Genomic DNA, 19,745 nt, shown 5'->3' with positions numbered 1-19,745 from the left:
ATCAGAATTACATGATGAAAATACACAATTTAACATATGAGGAGTCCTGTCGTTACCATAAAATATAGGCATAAATTAAATACATGTTGTTACTGTTCTATGTCTACATTAAATTTGAGAGTCCAGAATTACTGGCAAAATTTTATTTTAATTTACCCGCAAAAAGTCTCAGACAACTTTTTTATTAGGCGTCCTTTTTTAGTCTATCAGATATATTGAACACCAACTGTTCAATTCCATCAGATTCTCTTACTAAAAATATATCTAGTAAACTTTCTATTACGAAAAGGCTACTCCAAACACAATAACAAATGGTCACAGAGTTTTGTCTGTTTCTTCTCTTTAACTTAAGAATATAAACCACTCGCTCAATGTAGACTTCGTATACACCTGTCATACTGCCATATCCTATGTTACGTTTTAGTTCGTTCACAACCACAATTTAATTTATATTAATAATAACGTGTACTTCGTAATTGGCGTATTGTTTCCATTGACGTTTATATTTCGTTGTATGTATATATGTGATTTCCGCTGTGAAAAATCTCAGAATAAAAAAATTTAAATCAATATTTTAACAACTTTTCTTCATCGATGTAAAATTTTAGTAAAAGCAAAATATCAGGCGTTATTTTGTTATTTATAAATGGATTAATACACTAAGTCTATTACTGATTTTCTTATTTCCATTTTAATTTTACAACTTTTGATTATTTTCAATATCAAATTTATTCCACTGTGTTACTAGACATACATACATAAAGTTTTTAAATATATCAAGATATTATTAACCATTTATTAAGCGCTGATTGCTAGCTGCTTCTTGCTGGTCTTGCAATATTTATGGTAATAATAATTGAAAACCTATACCATCATGATTTCTTTTTAATCAAATTTCCTTTCGCTTTAGTCAGTAGCGGTATTTTATCATTTAAAATAAATTGTAAACATTATTTTATATATAGCATATAGCTTTATAACACAATTTTTACACCTAATTAATATTTGCATGTCTAATGGCATCAATATATAAAAATAGTACAAAGCTTGCACAAAGCTTAAAACAACAAACCAATTACCAATATTTCAGTCCCACAAATTGACTTTGCTTTAGGTGTATATCGGTAGCGAGTTTTGGTACACAGTAACAGTGCAATAACAGCTGTGCAATATGTACTCCGCGTGCAGATAAAAACGCATTCGTCAAGCGTTCGCTGGCAATCCCGTAACATAGCGTTTCAGGCAAATACGCATGGTTATACTGACTTTACTAAAACCATTCAGTTTTGAAATTGTGAGCGGAGGAAGTTTGTTCACAAAATCGACTGACTGTTTTGTTAATACAGATTTAGCCAGTGTTTTAAAGGTAGTCTACTATACCATATAATTTTCTGCTCTATTCGTAAAAGATGTAAAGTTACACAGGAAAAAATTATATACTATATTTAGCTTTATTTTATTAATTTCAATTTAAATACGTAAAAATTAAAATACACTATAACTGTCTTGTAAGTCGTTACAACACCTACATCTTATACGTTCTACAATTCTACAATTTTATTTAAAAATAAAGTAGTGCTTCTCTTCAATGTCGTCTGACCTTAATTAGCGATAAAATCTTCGTTAATAGAACGCATTAGTCTAGTATAAGCCCACGCTCTTGAACACAGCCACGTCATCCGTGTAACGAAAGACTGTTGTAAATATGATCGTATTATTAATAATCCTCTACTGTATGTAATAATAAATTATATTAAATGATTTTATTACATGTTTAAGTAAAATCCAACGTAATTTAATATTAAATATATATCTGAAAACAAGCACTAATTTATGTTTTTCACCAAAGTGACAAAAAAGGCATGTATGTATATGCAATGTTACGATGTAGCGTGTTGCCGAGTATTGTCCCCTATCGCAGGGCGCACGTCGCAAGAGGCACATATTTAACTTTCCCAGCTTATCTGTAACGAGGCGGGCGAGAGGAAGGCACATAGTATCGGCCCTATCTTTTTGTTAATGACCTGCATGGGAAAGGTGACGTGTTTCATCATGAAACAAAAAAGAAGGAAAATTGTTGTTTGGTTATCAAGCCGAGACATACAAGCCATACAGGCCTCGGGTACTTTCACTGAAAGAAAAAAGTTTTTCCAAATTTTAACCGTAAAACAAATTTAATTGGGAAATAGAATAAAAAAAATTATAATAAGAAAAAGAAATTAAAAATTTATTTAATAATTTTTACAAATTAATAATTATTACACTAAAGGAATTTTTAATAGTTTGCGTAGAATAGTTTCGTTAATTTTATTTTAAACAAATATACTGCATTGTACTCCGCCGTCAGTTTTTCAGATTTCGAATGGTATGTATAATATTACATTACGATGAAGGAATTACTATGTGGGATAAGAATAAATAACTGTTAAGTAAGACAGTGATAGATAGTCATCAGGATCGACAAAGCACATGTTGAATTTTATTTAAAGGCCTCCTTTGAATTAATGGCCGTTCATTCCACCATTTCTTTACGTTAATGCGTTCAATATTCAGTCTTTATACTAATTACACTAAAGGTCATCCAAAAAGCAATAGAGAGCGCAATGCAAAGAGTTTCGCTGCGAGATCTATTCAGAAATGAGGAGATCCGTAGAAGACGTAGCTCAAAGAATTGCTTGTCTGAAGTGGCAGTAGGCAGGCCACATCGCTCGTGCAACCAATAGACGTTGGAGCCGGAAGGTTCTCGAGTAGTGACCACGGACCGGTAGAAGCGGCGTGGATAGGTCCTAGATAGACTAGGTGGACCGGCGACATAGTTAAGCCTGCGGGAAGTCGCTGGATGCTGGCAGCAGGACCGGTTATATTGGCAATCTAGGAATGGATGTCTATCGGTTGACATACATGAATGAATGAATGAATGAATAATCCCAAACTTTGTATGAAGGAAAAATTCTAAATACATAAATTACAATTAAATAACGGAGTAGACACAATGTAACCTGCTAATAAATAATTAGAGACTATACTATATACGTCAAGGTTACCATTAATTACAAAACTGCTTTTCCAATAATTACTATAATAACTTACAAAACGTACGTGTAATTTTATCGTAAGCCACAAGAGACATTTAGGCTAAAATTTTATAGGAAATTAAGTTTCTCGTAAAACATGAGGATGGATCGAGCACAAAGCAGTTTTAGTGTCGCCGTAAAAACCTTTTGCAGTATTAAAATTATAATAATGGCCATCAAGCAAGTAATATTGGGTTTTACATTTTGGATTAAAAATGTTTCACTTTATTTTTGTGACATAAAAGATATTTACTACGCTGCTATCTAATACTCTCTACTCTTCTGCGATTTTAATAAAGAAAGACAGCAGCAGCTAAAATCATAGTCAACTTTTGTACCACTCATGCCTGTCCATTGACCAGTATTGACATTGTTATATATTGTTATATGTTGTATATTGACATTGTTGCTGTACAGGGTGATTGATTGGCATTAAAGCGTCAAAGGGGTGAATGTAATACTCATTATTCAGTTAAATCTATATCCAATCAACCTGTATATAGTGATCTGAGAAATATGTTGCATTTATTAATTCCTTTATTGGACGCAACTGGCCAAAAACCTTTGACAGTACAGTCTGAAGAGAAAGATAGAAAACAACGATCAATTAGTTACGTTGTAAACCGAATTTTAGAAAAAAAATTCTTATTATGTTATCATTGTTTTTTTTTTTATTATTCTTGAAACGTTTGATATCTTGCCAGTGTGTAGTATACATTAATTGACAGCAAATGAGCTTGTCATTCACTGCTTTTAAGCCTTTACATCTATTACGATGTTTTAATAACTAGTATCACATCATTTCTAACCTTTAGCTAATTGCCATTGGGGACCAGTAACTTTCATTTTATTTGGTATGTTTTTTAGATTACAATTTAAAATAAGAATTTGTAATTTCCAAACGAATAAGTAATGTAAGTAAAATATAAATAAATAACGCTTGTGATCACAATTTAAGCGTATCAAAGGGTTGAAAAGCGTCGGGCCAGCTCGTTATTCCGCAAAAGACATGTGTAATAAGATACGTACGTAGCTGAACAAAGAACCACCGGACTCCATTTTCACCTTCTGAACAATATGCATGTCTATGCGAGTTTTCCATAATAAGATTCGTTTAAAAGTTTGCCATAAGAATAAATTGAGTTCAAATTTAAAAACCTTAGATGCTGGTAACGTCATATGTATATATAATCTCCATTATTAACATTCCACATTAATTATCTCCAATTATTAAAATCAATTTAGAAAACCGAAATGAATATATAAATTTATATTGCTTAACTTATACAGCTAATCTGCTATTAGTATCTATTCGGTAAGGTAAATAAAGCTCTTCTTAAGTCAATAAATTACACCTACTATTAATTATATTACAATTATCAATTTATATATCTCAAACATTCTATTTGCAAATTTATATTGGAAAGATAATAAAAAAGCTATGTGATTGTTAGTAAAATTATGTTGATTTATTATCAAGTACAATTCTAAAAAACCATTACAACATTAACCAAAAAAGGGAAAAACAACAATTACAATTTAAATTGTTCATTTTGATTAAACTTCGGAAAAAAGTTTAATATGGTATATGATTATTTGGCATCCGGTTGATGCACCAGCGAATTAATATTGAATGATTGTCGTTCCATATTTTATTAAGTCATTGGATCCATTTCGTTTGTACGGTATCTAAGATAGAAACGGGCTCAAAAATTCTGCAGTTTAACGTATTGTAAAAACAATACACGGAGCAATCACTTTCTGAATTTAACTATCACAGATCTTGATGTTTCATTAGATTATACTATAGATTTTATGAAAGATTACAGAATTTATCCCATGAGCTCAGCGATGTGAGTATACAACAAGAAAATATTAATACTGCAAGAGGCTAAGATATTAAAAACACCAAATGCGTACTCTTTTTAATAAAAACAGCGCTAAGCAAACAATAACAGAAAATGTGAGACAATGCAAGTTAGCTCCGCTGCAACCTTCGCTAGCGTTGAAACCGCACGGGACAAAAACACATTTAATGCGGTACAACATTTTTTGCAACTGCTCATAAATTATTAATTTTTCGTGATTAATTATACGTTAAAAGGCTGATGACTTATTTTATTTTTGAAATATTTTTATAAATGTTAAGTATTTACATTTAATGAATATGGAATCTCGTTCGCATTTCGTATTAACAATTAATAAAAAATATTATAACTTAGACATGAATTGTATCACCCTAATAACTTATATAATATAGTTTTTCTGTTTTATTTTCTTATATACAGGAAAATTTTTACCATTTTTTTCATTACAGAAAGAATCAAGGCCATACCGTCGAACATGGTAGTAATATCATGTGGCTAAGGTAATCACGAATACTGTATCCTTTATCTGCAACCAAATTGCATTATTGCTACGGGCGCAATAGCTAGTGAAATTCCGAGATCATTGAGACGACCTGGCCTAGCTTTGTAAGTAATGGGTATAAGATACAAAACTTTATACAGCACTGATCTATTACGGGTAAGTCGTAATGTTTACCACTCTTCTCGGCGGTTCTCTTTAATATATTTAAAATAAAAAGTATATAAGATAAAAGAAAGTTTACAAACGTAGTCCCTTACAGTATAAACTATTTCCTCGTTACAGAATTTGTTGTCGTGGTGTTAAACCAAGATCCCTCTATGCTAATTAGATCCCATTGACGTAAAGGTTAATATATCTAATTCGATCTAGACACCTGGTACTACTATTCTATATTTTCGAACACATCAATTTGCGATAGATACATTTAGTCGTAGCTATTTCTACAGGGCATATTTTTGCTGCTTCTCATTTTTTAAACCACAAAGCACTCAAGATTTTTCTAAACCTACCACCAACCCTTAACCTCTATTGAATAAACCAAAAGCCAAATCATCTCACAAGGTCTATGACTAACTTAAAAGCGTTGTTATATTATTTTTTACATAACTCTTTATTACACATGAAGACAGAGAAAAGTAACATATTTCATATAAAATAAGCAAAATAAGAAAGTATAAACGGCGGTTTTGGCGCAACCAATAATATGTAACCAGGGGAAAATAGAATGGGTGTGGTCATCGATAGAAGTGATTGGAACTCTGATGTACTTAAATATGAAAATACAGAGTCTTTATAATAAATATATCATACAAAACTACACACTTTAATATATAAACTACACAGTTAATTAAAAAAAAATATTGTGTATAAATAAATATATCCAGAGATTAGATATTGCAGTGACTAGTGGTGAAAATTTACTAGCCTTTTGAAAATAGATATAATAGGTAGATGTAAAAATCTTTAGTTTTATTACATCCGGGATAAAATATATTGCAGAACAATCCATTTCATGATAATGACGGCAATTAATTTCGAGGATAATCTCTCAAGCGTTTTGGACTACGACACATAGTTGTCATTTGCGCAGAATATATTTTAGTGCGACGAGTGTCCGCTAATTAATTATTTAAGTTAATTTGTGTTCACAGTGGTGTTCCGGAGGTAAACGGTCGCGCTGACTCCCCCAATTAATTATAATATTATGTAAACACTTAGCCTACTAGTTAGTTAACAAATGTCTTCGTTTTACTGGTTGATTTTGAAAATTTTCTATAACACAAGTTAACGGAGACTTGGTACTGTGTAGATCGATGTACCAATATTTATAACATTATGTTCCTTTGATCGTTTTAAAGCAGATAAAAACGACCTATTGGGCCACCAATAGGTCGTTTTTATCTGCTTTAAAACCAAATTAATCAGGGCCACCAATTTTTTCATCTCACAGAGGTAGCTGATCGTTACTCTACTTCTTATTATAAATAAAATTACTAGCAATATTCATAGTGGATTTTCTTATACTCATACATTTTCTTAAACTTATTAAATATTGAATCAAAATTTTTAAACACCTTTTCGCTAAATGGTGGTATTTTTGTAGAAAGAATTTAAAATAAATCGATTTTGAATCTGTATAACATAGTCTCACAAAAAATATCACATGCCATCTATGCCTTTAAAATTAAAGTTTTGTTTGAAAACCCTGATACTTATTATTAGATATAACAAAAATACAGCACTAAAACGCTTAATTTTTAGCATTAGCACTATTATTTTTTTGTGAAAATAACGATAGAAATGACGATACAAGGCACTTCACCAAGCGACACGTGTAATGAGATAAAGCGACGCCCTGACGGCAACAAAGCTCCGTCGGTTATATAGCACTGTACCTTGGTACCTCACCGACATCATACATTATAATTCTCCTTTGTTCAGGACTATGCTACCATTCTTCGTCGTTCTAAATATGCTAATGTAATAATACGATGTACATTCCATAAATTACAAAATATGATATGTCATTGACATACTTTTTTATATCTTTAAAAGGATCTCATATATGGCAGACTACTCGTGGTATTAAATGATTTCTCGACATGTTTATGTAAATCATTTGCACACGTATTTTTTTTCGGATTACTTTCATTTAAAACATGTATCAAAACCATAAGCTATTGTATAGATTTTTCATCGTATATTAAGTACAATTTTGTTTTTATCTCATTGTATAGGTTATACACATATAAACGGTTATAAAATCTATATATAAATTGACACACATAGCCCGTATAACCAAAATAAAACAATATGCGCTAAAATATAGTATCACAAAATATTAATGACAAAACAAAAACGATGTTTAGTATTAGGAAGCCACGGTATGAAATCTCAACATAATATAGATAATATATAAAAATTTATAATATTACTAAAACTAAAATTATATTTTATTTTCAGCTTTATAATATTTATCAAACCTTTAAACATAAATTAAATTGTAAGTTTCATATAATTGATCCGATTTTTATTCAGCGTTCTTTTAACAGAACTCTATTTTGTAACAAATGAATTATGCAAAGAGTTTCCTACAAAAGAAATTTGCAGCAATCAGAAAGTTTACGATTAATGCAATGACTCTTTGCCATTCATTTTTAAGGAAATGAACAAGTTTCGAAATACGTAGTCCCACTTACTTTTTATTACAAAACATTATTCAATGAGACCATTAGGTAACAACAAAGAATAGGTGCGTTAAAATACTTATAAAAATTCATAATACAAAAATCTATTCTGTCCAGCTATAAACATATTACAAAGATTAAAAAATCACAGACCCCGAAGCAATATTGGGAAGTTTGCTATGTTATATCAATATTATAATAAAATAACCAATAAAAGTCTACCTTTTAGAATTTACTGCAACACAGGATCCATCTTGCTACAATCATCTGAAACAACAAATTTTGTTATAAAATTTTTATATGTCAGTTGTGCTTTGTTTTTTTGGTAGCTTTAGATAAGTTGACAAACCTATATGGTATATATTTATCGGATAGTAACAACCAATCGAACCTAAGTTCGGCCATCTCAGACACCTGCTCGGAATACTAAATGCGTTTTGAACGACGACCTAAATTGAGGTCTATTCACGGAGGCCCTAGCTCCGAGCCACTTCGTGAAGCATCCGTCAACGCTATCTAATAGCTTCGCAGTCTCTTAATCAGGTGAAATAAGTAATGTAACGAGGTGAGGATTCTACTAAGAGCCTTCGAGCTTAGTTACTATAAAAAATTTAATTCATACGTGAAACTAAACTTAGGTAAATTTCACCAAGCAGTACAAAGAAATTTTACAAAGCACTAGTGTAGGTGTTATGTTCGGTATACAAAACACTATGACGGGCCGCAAGCGGCACGTATTTAACGTTCCCAGCTTATCTCAAACGAGCCGAGCGCGAGGAGTACATACGATAACAAGTCTGTATTTCTGCTAATGACCTACATACGAAATAGCTTCTAATAACGAAAAAAAATGATTATCATACAACGTCGAAGTAAGGAGTGACTAGCCTTTTACAAAGCCTTTTGATTATTTTGACAGCTTTTTTTACTTTCAGTAAAAAAATCTAAAACAATTTTGAATATACATGTTTTAACTTTCCTAAAATAAAGAACGAGAGAAAGTTATAGCTTTTTTCTTCCCTGCGACGTTTTCCTCTTTGTTGTGGGTGGTGACCTCCTCCATGGTTCACTTTTTCTAAGACAAACCTGCGTTATCGGTTACCATTGACAGCTACGTGGATGACATCGTAAGCTTTGTTGTCCAAAATTGTGCGGATTTAACCTATCTAGCTCATTAGGCTTCTCTCTTAATGTGACCGAAATATTCCGTACCATACATTATCATCATCAGCTAATCTGTATAATAGCAGCATATCTACTGTGATATGCTCCACATTCAACGAATCGGTAAAATTTAATTTATATTTCAAATGTTAGCCTAAATAGCAGGGAAAGAAGAGCAGGTATTTTATATTCGGAAGAATTCACTAATAGAAGTGCGCTTTCAGCTTTGCATCGCAATCGTAGGTCGATGCCAACAATTTGAAGTCGTATCATTATTGAAGAGAAAGTTATTTTATTTGTTCTCGACAATGTACGAGCGTTTCCAATATAACAGCTGATTTAAATTTAAAAATAACTTTATTTTGTTCAATTTAAATAAACTTATCATAGATTTTCTCGGAGGAATTATATATAGTATTATAGAATGACATTTGATAATGCTTTGTTGAATAAAAAGCAGTAATAGCTTTTCTTGTGATTTAATGTAACGTTCGCTTTATAAATTGCATCTTAAAAACCTTCTTAAGCTCATAGTGTTCATTTAAATGGAATTAATGAACAAAACAAAGTGTGACAAACATGAAATCAGAAATGAGGCGATCCGCAGAAGAACCAAAGTCACCGCCGTAACCATTATAATTGTTTGATTGAAGTGGCAATAGGCGGAACACATCGCTCGTGCCACTGACCGCCGATGGGGTCAAAATGTCCTTGAGTGGAACCCACGAATCTGTAGAGGCGGCGTGGATTGGCCCTCCTCTAGGTGGACGACATAAACAACTTCGCGGGTAGGCGCTGGATGCAGGTAGCACAAGACCGGTTATCGTAACAGTCTGGAGTAAGCTCTTGCAGTGGACTTCTATCGGCTGACATGATGATGTAAATAATCAAGCTTGGCTACAAAACCAGGTTATTATCTATAAAAATGATGATAGCGACTTAGTTATGCTGTATATTGATGGTAAGGTACAACAAAGCGCCGCAGTAGATGCAATTTCTAGAGGTAAAATACCTACAGCGACGTTCAATTAAAATGTTCTCAAGAGTTCTGCTGGGCTACACTGAAAACTTGAATATTGCATAAACAAGTATGTTAGTTTCAATCGCATAGTACATAATTTATACAACAACTAGCTGATCCCGCAAATGTTGTTTTGAAAAAAAAAATGTTTTTAATTAATAAATAAAAAATAAGGGTTGATCGTAGAGGGGTGGAAATTGAGGATTTTATGTATTTTTGTATGCTGTATCATAAAAAAAAATTTTGTCTAAAAAATAAAAAATAAATTATGTGTGGACCACCCTCACTCAACATTTAAGGGGATGAAAAATGGATGTTGTCTGATTTTCCACCCTGGCCGATATGCACGCTAAGATTCACTAAAATCGGTCGAGCCGTTTCAGAGGAGTTCAATCACGCACACCGTGACACGAAAATTTTATATATTAGATTATTTATTTGATTATTTATTAACATTGATGATGTATAACTAACGATTGAGTTAAGAGCTGAGGAATAGGCGCAGCGTAAGTAGGCCCTCACTAGGTGGATCTACTACATAATCAAGTCCACTGGAAATGGTGGGCTGTGGCTGATCTTTGGACGAGGACTATACTGTGCAATGGGCGTCTAACGGCCGACATGATGATGATGATGAATAGCCGAGGACGTTCGTTTGAACTAACCAACAACATACATACTCACATGCACACAACAGTCACGCATGCATGCACGTAAATAAAGAATTATACATCAGTTTAATTGTTAAATTGTTTCACACAACTTTTGTCAAATATAGTAATTGAATCCGACGTTGTTGCGAATGTGGAATATGTATAGCATTACAATATCCATTCTATTTGAATACAATAGACCGAAATATAATCTCCGGCTCTGAATTATGAAATATTGAACTACGTTTCTCTAGAACCGAATGACTTGCTTATACTACTTTTTCCATTGCGACTAATATTTTTGGAACCTTCAATTCTTAGAAACATCTTTTATTATGTAGATCAAATAGTTATAAGTTTTAAGGTAATAAAAATTGAACAAAACCATAAAAAAGAAAATCAAAAAGTATTTTGTAAAAAGTAGGCCTCATCTACAAGAGAAATAAAAACAGTAAATTATCAAGTAATTTTAACTGATACGAATTCCCACCATAGTGTATTAGAAACTGAACAGGCTTTTACATGGATTCCCCTAAGCGAAATAACTGGCAAATGTTTTTAATTTTGCCACACATTCTTACACTAAAATACTAAATATTTCAATATAAAAATCTGTTTTAGTTATAACTATCATTGTCAATTACTAAGTATTAAACAAAACAACATACCGTAAAAATATCATGATCACCTTCAGTCAACTTCAATATTATATTAAATGCACTTTACACTCATATTCGGCATCATCATTATAAATTAATTATTATACTCATCATTATAATTAATATTATTATAACACTAAAGATAAGAGTGTGAAAGAAACTGTAAGATCTTCGAAATAAAACCGTCTTAAAACATGCTATATAATATCATAAAACTTGAAGAGTGCTTCACGACAACAAACAAATTTATAATAACGTTTGAAAATTTCATAAAGGATTGCAATAAAAAAAGCAAAAAGAGCGTGATTTGTTCAAACGGCATGAAATGAGATTAAGGTTTTAAAAAGTCAGTAAAATAGCACTCAAGAAATACAAGAGCAGATTCCGATTCTCGTGTCATCATCATAAATATTTATTTCAAAATTCGAAACAAAATAGCTACATAATAAAAAAGTTTAACGTGAAATTTGAAAAACAAAATAAAAATTATGAAAACGTTAGAAATGTGCTAAATTATGTGTTATCATTAATTTAAAAGTATAATGGTTAAAGGTGGTAAATATATGGCTCATTTGCCGGCAAAAAGATTTAAACTTTTAATTCTTATTTCCAATCATTATGCATAACGTGATCACTCTGAAATATGTATTTTTTCTATTGTGTGACATAATGCAATAGACCAATGACTTCTGGGGAATAAGTGGAAACAATAATTAATTTTAATATTTAATAATCCGAATTTCGAAAACACTTTTTCTAGCTATATTATTAATGCGTTATTTAAATATGTCTAAAATCATGAATTTTGGATATGGATATGCTAGTTGTACACACTCTGAGGCGGACGATGGTTCGACGTGATCTCCGTCGTGATAGCACCACGAGGGTTTCGGGCGTAGTGTGAACCAGACACGCATACACGGGAAGACCGCGTGGCGATCCCTGACCGGGAGATACCGCGGTCTCCCGTATAGCGCAGAGGGCGATCACCGGGGGGTTTTAGTGGGTAAGTAGTAATGCCACATACCCCTGTCCTCCCCTCAGAAGCGGGGCATCTTGAACGTCCGGAAGATTTCCCCCACGATACAAAAAGAAGGATAGTTATGCACAAGGGGCACAAACACCTCTTCAAAGCTTTCACATCTACAACCAATCTTCCTGTATTTATTTCTTTCGGTGTCTATTTTCTTAACACAAAAAGAAGACAACAATTTAGTCTCCACAATCTATGGAAATCTGTACTGGACATAGGCCTGTCCATATCAACCCACTCGGTCACTTCCCGTAGAACCCAAATGGTCTAACCGCTAGATAAATTGGCAATCCCATTCAGGCATTTCACGATACCGACGCTTACAACCATCAATGGCGTGTAATAACTTAGCCACGCTCCATTGCTCAGGCATTATGTGTGTAAATCCAAATACGTAAGCCGAAGTCCAGGTGCTTTGTTGATGGCGAAATATATTCCGTTTGATCTGATTTATCTAAATATTCAATTAAATATAGTATAATATCATCATCACCAGCATTCGCCATGATGTCCACCGCTAGACATATATCTGCACCATAAATTCCCAATAAGACCGGTTGGAAGCGGCGTGCATCCAGCATCTTCCGATGACCCTAAAAAGGTTGTGTGTCGATCATGTGCTGCGGTTATTGGTCTGTGATGACTACTTTAGAATCTGAAGTCCCTAACGTCCATCTGTATTATGATATATTCGAAACCATTTGTGGACAGAGCGTTTCTCCCACAAATATCAAAATTCATTAACCACAAGAATATTGCAGAATTTATATCGCTAATATCATGCAACTGTATATGATTAGCGGTTCAAAGTTGGATTTGCTTAAAACGAATTTTATTTAACAATTGTTTGATATAAAAGTTCAAATCAATTTGAAATTTTAACAGGAAGAATGTAACAAATATCGCAACAAACTACGACATAAAATATCGTAAACTATCGTATTAAAGTGTCATAGTGAAGAGCTTTATTAACAGAAAACAATGAGAACTAAACAGAAAGTTATAGCGACAATACAACAAGGCCGGATGCTGTTCGTTCAAACAACGAGAGAGAAGGCAGAATTATAGAGTTAAACGCCGCAAATGCAGTAGAAGGCAATCAAAAAATAATTTGTTTTAGAGCAGTTTTCACCGTTAAAATATCTGAGAGTTTTGTTGAGTTATTAGGTAAATTTGAAAAACAATCGTCAGGCTTACACTCACACATTCAAGATATATACAGATGTTCCATAAATAAACGTCAAAACAAAATCGGGTGATAGGTCAGATACTTGTAGGAATAGCAATAATTTAAAAAATAAACAAATCATTATTTAATTTTGTAGAACTTCATCATGCCATTTCGCTTTTACGGATCATCCAGTTAATCGAACAGAAAATTGACACCTAATAAAATATCAAGTGGGATTGTAATGAAACCCACAGATTACAAAAATATTGTTTTAAATTATGATATTATTTTGTTATATTAGATTTAATTATTTAAATTTGTCTTGCGCAAATTAAAGTTTGTGCAATAAAATATTAAACTATTGAAGAATACTTTTTTAAATACAATTTTCATATTCAGTTTTAGTAACATGTAGCGAAATCTTAAATATATATTCGAAAAAAAAAACATCTGTCTATTAGACAACTCGAACCCCCTTTCAATAGAAATGCTTATTAAAATTTTGAGTTTTTTTTTTTAAGAAATTTATTGCGAATTAAAAATATATGTCTTCGGGTCTACAATATCATAATACAATGATAGTACAATTGTTTCAGAACCTATACCTTATAATTGAATAAAATGGTAATCGTTTTGAAGATCATTATTACATTACAAATCTTTCCTGGTGGTAGATAAGAGTCTAATATCCCAAAAGGCATTTACATTCCCCCTGTATTCTCCGGAGATATGAGCGATGAATAGTGCATGAGCCAACTGTTTTATTACTTCAATTAAAGTGTTAAGGTAACCACATTCATGTCGACATGAGACGCTCACGTGCCGTAATATAGTTTAAATGAACTGCTAAAATATATTCAGGCGCACGTTCGTATGCGGACAATTATTTAACTTGAAATATATATAGATTTTTTGAGAAACTCCACATTTCATTGTAAAAAGTTTTAAGATAAATTAAAGAAGGGAATACAAAAACAACGTTTGTTTCTACCGATATTAGTTGCCACGGAAGTATTATTGTGCTCTGCTTTTGAAGGATGTCGTAGTGGCTAGTGATATAACAAAGAAAAAACTAACACCTTAAGATTAAGACAAAAAAGCTACGTTGGATGTAAGATATGTCAGCCCTTTATAGGATTATGCTGTGATGGGATTATGTCACTTACTGATTTGACGTTAAAAATAAAAAAAAAATTACTTCATTGTAAAATCATCAACAATCATCAACAATCATCAACTCATGTTTTAATATCTACGACTTATTATTACTAACACGCTAGAGATATAATTTTTTATAATATTTCTCAATACTTATAGAAAAAGTATTATGAAATGAAATTTAAAAGTAAATATAAAAATATTAATGTACATTATATTCAAAATTATGTATTTAAAAAAATGTAAATTAAATACTTTGAAAATTTTTATTTTTTTATTTTTTTCAGTTACACACCTAAAAAACATTGTAAATGTTGAATAAATTATCACGCCTACTTAAATAAAGCTAAAACCGCTTTAAATATGTGTTTTGAATTTAACAATGTGCAGTGTGTACTTACTACCCACAAGATCAAAGAAGTGATTAATTAAATTCGATGCCTGAAAAAAAGCATGATTATTTAAAAAGGTTCCAAAAAATTATTGCTCACATACTTTATTCTAATTTAATTTAAAAAGTGCAATACAAACTTTTTTTAATTACATAATAGTATTTACAAGGTTCAACCTATGTTAAAAATAACTATCTTACTACATTCATAAAAGATTGAAATAATGCAAAAGTATGTAAATAAAAGCATGCGAGTTATAAAGCAAAATATAAGTAACCTAACAGACAGTTTTAAAGATCAATAGATTTATATAGTGAGGTAAAAAGATTACAAAGCGAGTTGTTGTTTCTTGTAAAACATACAATATATTGTTTGGGCACACACCAATGGTTTGCACATGAGGAAATAGTATTATATAAGATGAAAAGTAGTTATCATATAAGAAAATTACAAACAAAAATGTCAAATATATTAAAACAGAAAACTCAATCACAACGTTTTACATGTGTACGACTTTAAAATAGCTTGAACGTAAGCGAACGGATTGTGATTATCCATCCATACTAGTATATAAACGAAATCATTGCACATTATATAGAATAAAATGTATACTCAACAGAAAGAATTATGAACGTGGAAAATTACAAGAACTGTTTATTGGATGTTTAATGAAGCGCTGCAAAATTAATCTACACTGATTAAAACGATGTTTTTCATATACTTTTCTGGTATTTATAACTGTTAAAATAGGCATAATACTTTATCTTTTTAATGAACCATTTCACAATTAATGCTAAAAGGATAGATTAGGCGATATAATTTTAACATTTAGGTAAAAAAAAGAAGATATTTTGTCAACAAAAGAAAAGATTTGTTGTAAAAAAAGACCTCATAAGAAAAGCAGTCACGTTGACTTTAAAGGTAAAACAATTGTGGCGGGCAGGCTCGTTAGCCCTTAAGTGACGAGTGTAATAAGATAAAGTGACGCCCCCGCGGCGCCCTGACGAGACAAGGCTCTGTCGGGCTTTGTCGGGCTCTGTCGGGCTCAGTCGCGCTCCGCCGACGCCTCTCTAACAATACAGTTCAGCACATAAAGCCTCCTTATCGCATAAACATGACCTGTTTAACTGTAAAATACGTGTTTTATGTACATTTTAATTAAAACTGAGAGCCTTTGAGCATCCTGTCTTAAGACATTCATTTTTAATAATTTTTCGAAAAAAGTTTTTGTATTTTCATGTAAAAATAAATTAACTGCTCATTTTTTTAGTTTGCACACTTCATCTTCCATCTATGAACATGGGAACGCCCTTTAATCAAAGTTAAAAACTGTCGAATTGTGTTTTTTTCGTAAGAGTCAAACAGCAATGTAATAGGGGTATTTTAGAACTAAGCTATTATAAAACAACAAATGTCGGTTCAAGAGAAAAGCAACAAAAAGCAAATACTTCCTGAGATATTACACATTTTTAACTAAAACATACCCTAACTTCAATGACATTGCAAGTACATTTTTAGGATAAAGATTGTCTCGTTATCAGTAATTGGGTCTCTAGTTCCCTAAACTGGGTACAAAAATCGTTCACGATAAGAAACGTTTTTACGGTTGTATTCATGGAAATTGTCTTTTCTCGTTTGTCTAATTAGCTGTTCCGGCGACGGCGAGCAAGATGTATGTTTTAGTGAAACCAGTAATAAATTATGCCGTATTTAAGATTATTATACAACAAGTTTAATACACCTATACAATAACGATGAATCTATTAAGATATTTAATAAGAGTATAACGTTTACTATTATTGTAAACATTCGCTATTGTTATGAAAATTTTAGACATTAAATCTGATATTGAGTTTAAGATAAACAGTGGTAACTACTTATTAAAAATCGCTGTACATTTATTAGGCTCTATAAATTATCTTACTTATTCGTAGATCAGTGTATACGAAATTATATCAAACAATCAAACGACACCGTTAATTCCTCTGCCAAAGGCATATTACTTAATTTCAGAATTTATTTATGGTAAACATACTTGGAAATATATTTTTCTAATTTTACGAACTATGTTATTAAAACAATCATCAAAAAAATTCCAAACCTCTGGGTTTCTTGTTCATTCTTTAAAGTAGGCGCGTGACGAACTAACGTAAACTTAATTTTAAGCTGCCTATTATAAATGATTGTGTCATCACAAACACCCATTTAATAAAAATTTTGACTTTAAAAAACACCGCTGAATTTAACAGCCTGGAGAGATTCATCAGAACTAATAAACTAATTTTCACTGTTTTTAATTAAATAATGTTTAACTAGTCCTTAACAGATGTTACCGTTTCTGTTGTCTTTGTATTCCTAATATAGAGTATTATTATTATCGAGTTTATTTTTATTAAGGTAGGAAGGAAACAAATTGTTTTCATTGCGTTTAAATAATTGTGTCGTTTAAAACTTCATAACGCAGTTCCTCTCGCGATGAACGACCAGCGCCCGTTCCTGTTCCATTGTCAGTATAACTTTGAGTTGTTCAATTCTTTTTGGTTTGATTTTATAATATCTCGTACTGACCTTTTTGTTACGGTTTGATATACAAATTAATAAAAAATTGCAAGATCAAGATCATCAATTGTTTACTAATTGGTGTTTATCTCATCCGGACGTCGTATTTTTTTCCCCTACTTAACAAAATACTCTTTCTCACAAATACCCATACAAAGAAAACGTTCAAATATTGTATAAATGTATAAATGTATAAATGTTATAATATAATAGCATAAGTATAAATGTTTGTTGCTATAAAAATTGAAATTTCATATGTAATTTCCAACATACAAGTGCTTTTACTATATCAATTTAATGTAATGAAAAGAACAGACAGAGCCGTAGGAAAAGAATACATGGAAATCAAGTATTCTGTTGTAATGCACTCAGTACAATCAGCATTTTATTACGAAGACATTGTGAGGTTATTCGGTGGAATGTTGTTCGAAAGACGCCGGCGTACCCCGACGTAGTTTATGTTGTGAGGGGGCAAAAGAGCAACGTTGTTATAAAAGGAAATAACATCGTCGCTTATGTCTAACAGTAAAATTCATTTCTTTAAAATTAATAAATACTTGAATTGAAAAACACACGAAATTATTTCTAAAACCCACATTAATACAACTGCCTAACAAGTCCTAATCACGACAACGACCGGCTTCTGTCAAAATTTACCAGACATCGTTAGATTTTTTTTAAATGTTTCTGCTAAAACTAAACTTTCCCACGTATATAAACGAAATTTTGCTTCCTAATGTACGGGCATCGCACAAAAGCACAGTATGTACAAGGTTGTACATGCTACGAAGAATCAATAATATTTAAATCAGAATTATATTATATAACCCTTTACAAGGTATAGGCCCGCCCGAAGATCCGTATAAATACATTCTATTGAACTTAACCCATGGACGAACGATTGATGTCGTATATAACTATATAGATAATCTACAATATATTTTGTTATAATAGAAAAGTTATTTGCCTTATTTAAACCTTAAAACTTAATGTACCAGTCGTGCCAACTAATCAGAAAGAGCTAAACAGATTAGTTTGCTTTCGTTATTCATAGGCAATTACTCCCAGCTTGCACACTTCATGTCTTCTAATTACATGAACGTATAAGTTTCATCATTCCATTAAGTGTACGACAGATTATTTTATTTAAAATTAAAAATCTTTGTATAGACAAACTCAATAAGGCATGGCTTATGCATAGTATAGTAAATTCCTATACATTGCTATATTACTTTTTTTAGCATTGGCAGTAGTAATAAAAGTAAAAAGTGAATATGTTTTTAACTGGGCAAAATTTGGAATTTAATATTTCTTTTGCAGACTTATAACGATCATACGCTCTTATCTTTTATTACAAAGATAAACTTAACAATATCTTATTTGTGTATCTGTGGCAAATCTATTATATTTACTCTTTACAAGTACATTCATACAAGTACGCAGATGATCCATAAACTATATTTTATATACTGAATTAAATTTACAAAATAGTATTATACTTGTATACCGACTTGTTTTAGATTATGGTTTACATAAAATAATGATTACAAGATTTTCATAAAATTAAAAAAAAATTCCAATTGAAACATCAAAAAAATTAAACAAGTGTGACTATCTTGTTAAGATTATAATGCGCTAGACTAAAGAAAAAAAATGCTTCGTTCCACTAGGAAATTTACCGATTTAAAATACTATATAAAACTCAGAAAACTCTACAACCATTACCTAGACGACCTAGTTTACCCTAGAAAACTGAATAGAAAAGAATTCAAAATATTTTTAATACGAAATAGTTTAGCGTCTA

The 19,745-nt window shown here is 31.5% G+C and overlaps 1 protein-coding gene across 6 annotated transcripts in view; it reads right to left on the bottom strand.

Annotated features, from left to right (window-relative positions):
• sfl (N-deacetylase and N-sulfotransferase sfl) overlaps nt 1–19,745 on the bottom strand; it is a 139,628-nt gene that overhangs the window by 86,162 nt on the left and 33,721 nt on the right. For 5 of the 6 annotated variants that reach the window (XM_068774116.1, XM_068774123.1, XM_068774118.1 and 2 more), the window contains one exon: nt 8,354–8,398. The gene's annotated coding sequence lies outside the window, so the exon portion shown is untranslated. Of the gene's footprint in view, nt 1–8,353; nt 8,399–8,522; nt 8,543–19,745 lie in introns of those variants that run through there. The other variant, XM_068774119.1, reaches the window with a different exon arrangement.

Source organism: Battus philenor, unplaced genomic scaffold, assembly GCF_028537555.1.
Source record: "Battus philenor isolate CCGP_79_NKW_IND1 unplaced genomic scaffold, ilBatPhil1.0.hap1 SCAF_7, whole genome shotgun sequence".
NCBI classification, from domain to species: Eukaryota; Metazoa; Arthropoda; class Insecta; order Lepidoptera; family Papilionidae; genus Battus; species Battus philenor.
This window is presented reverse-complemented; position numbering and strand designations above follow the sequence as displayed.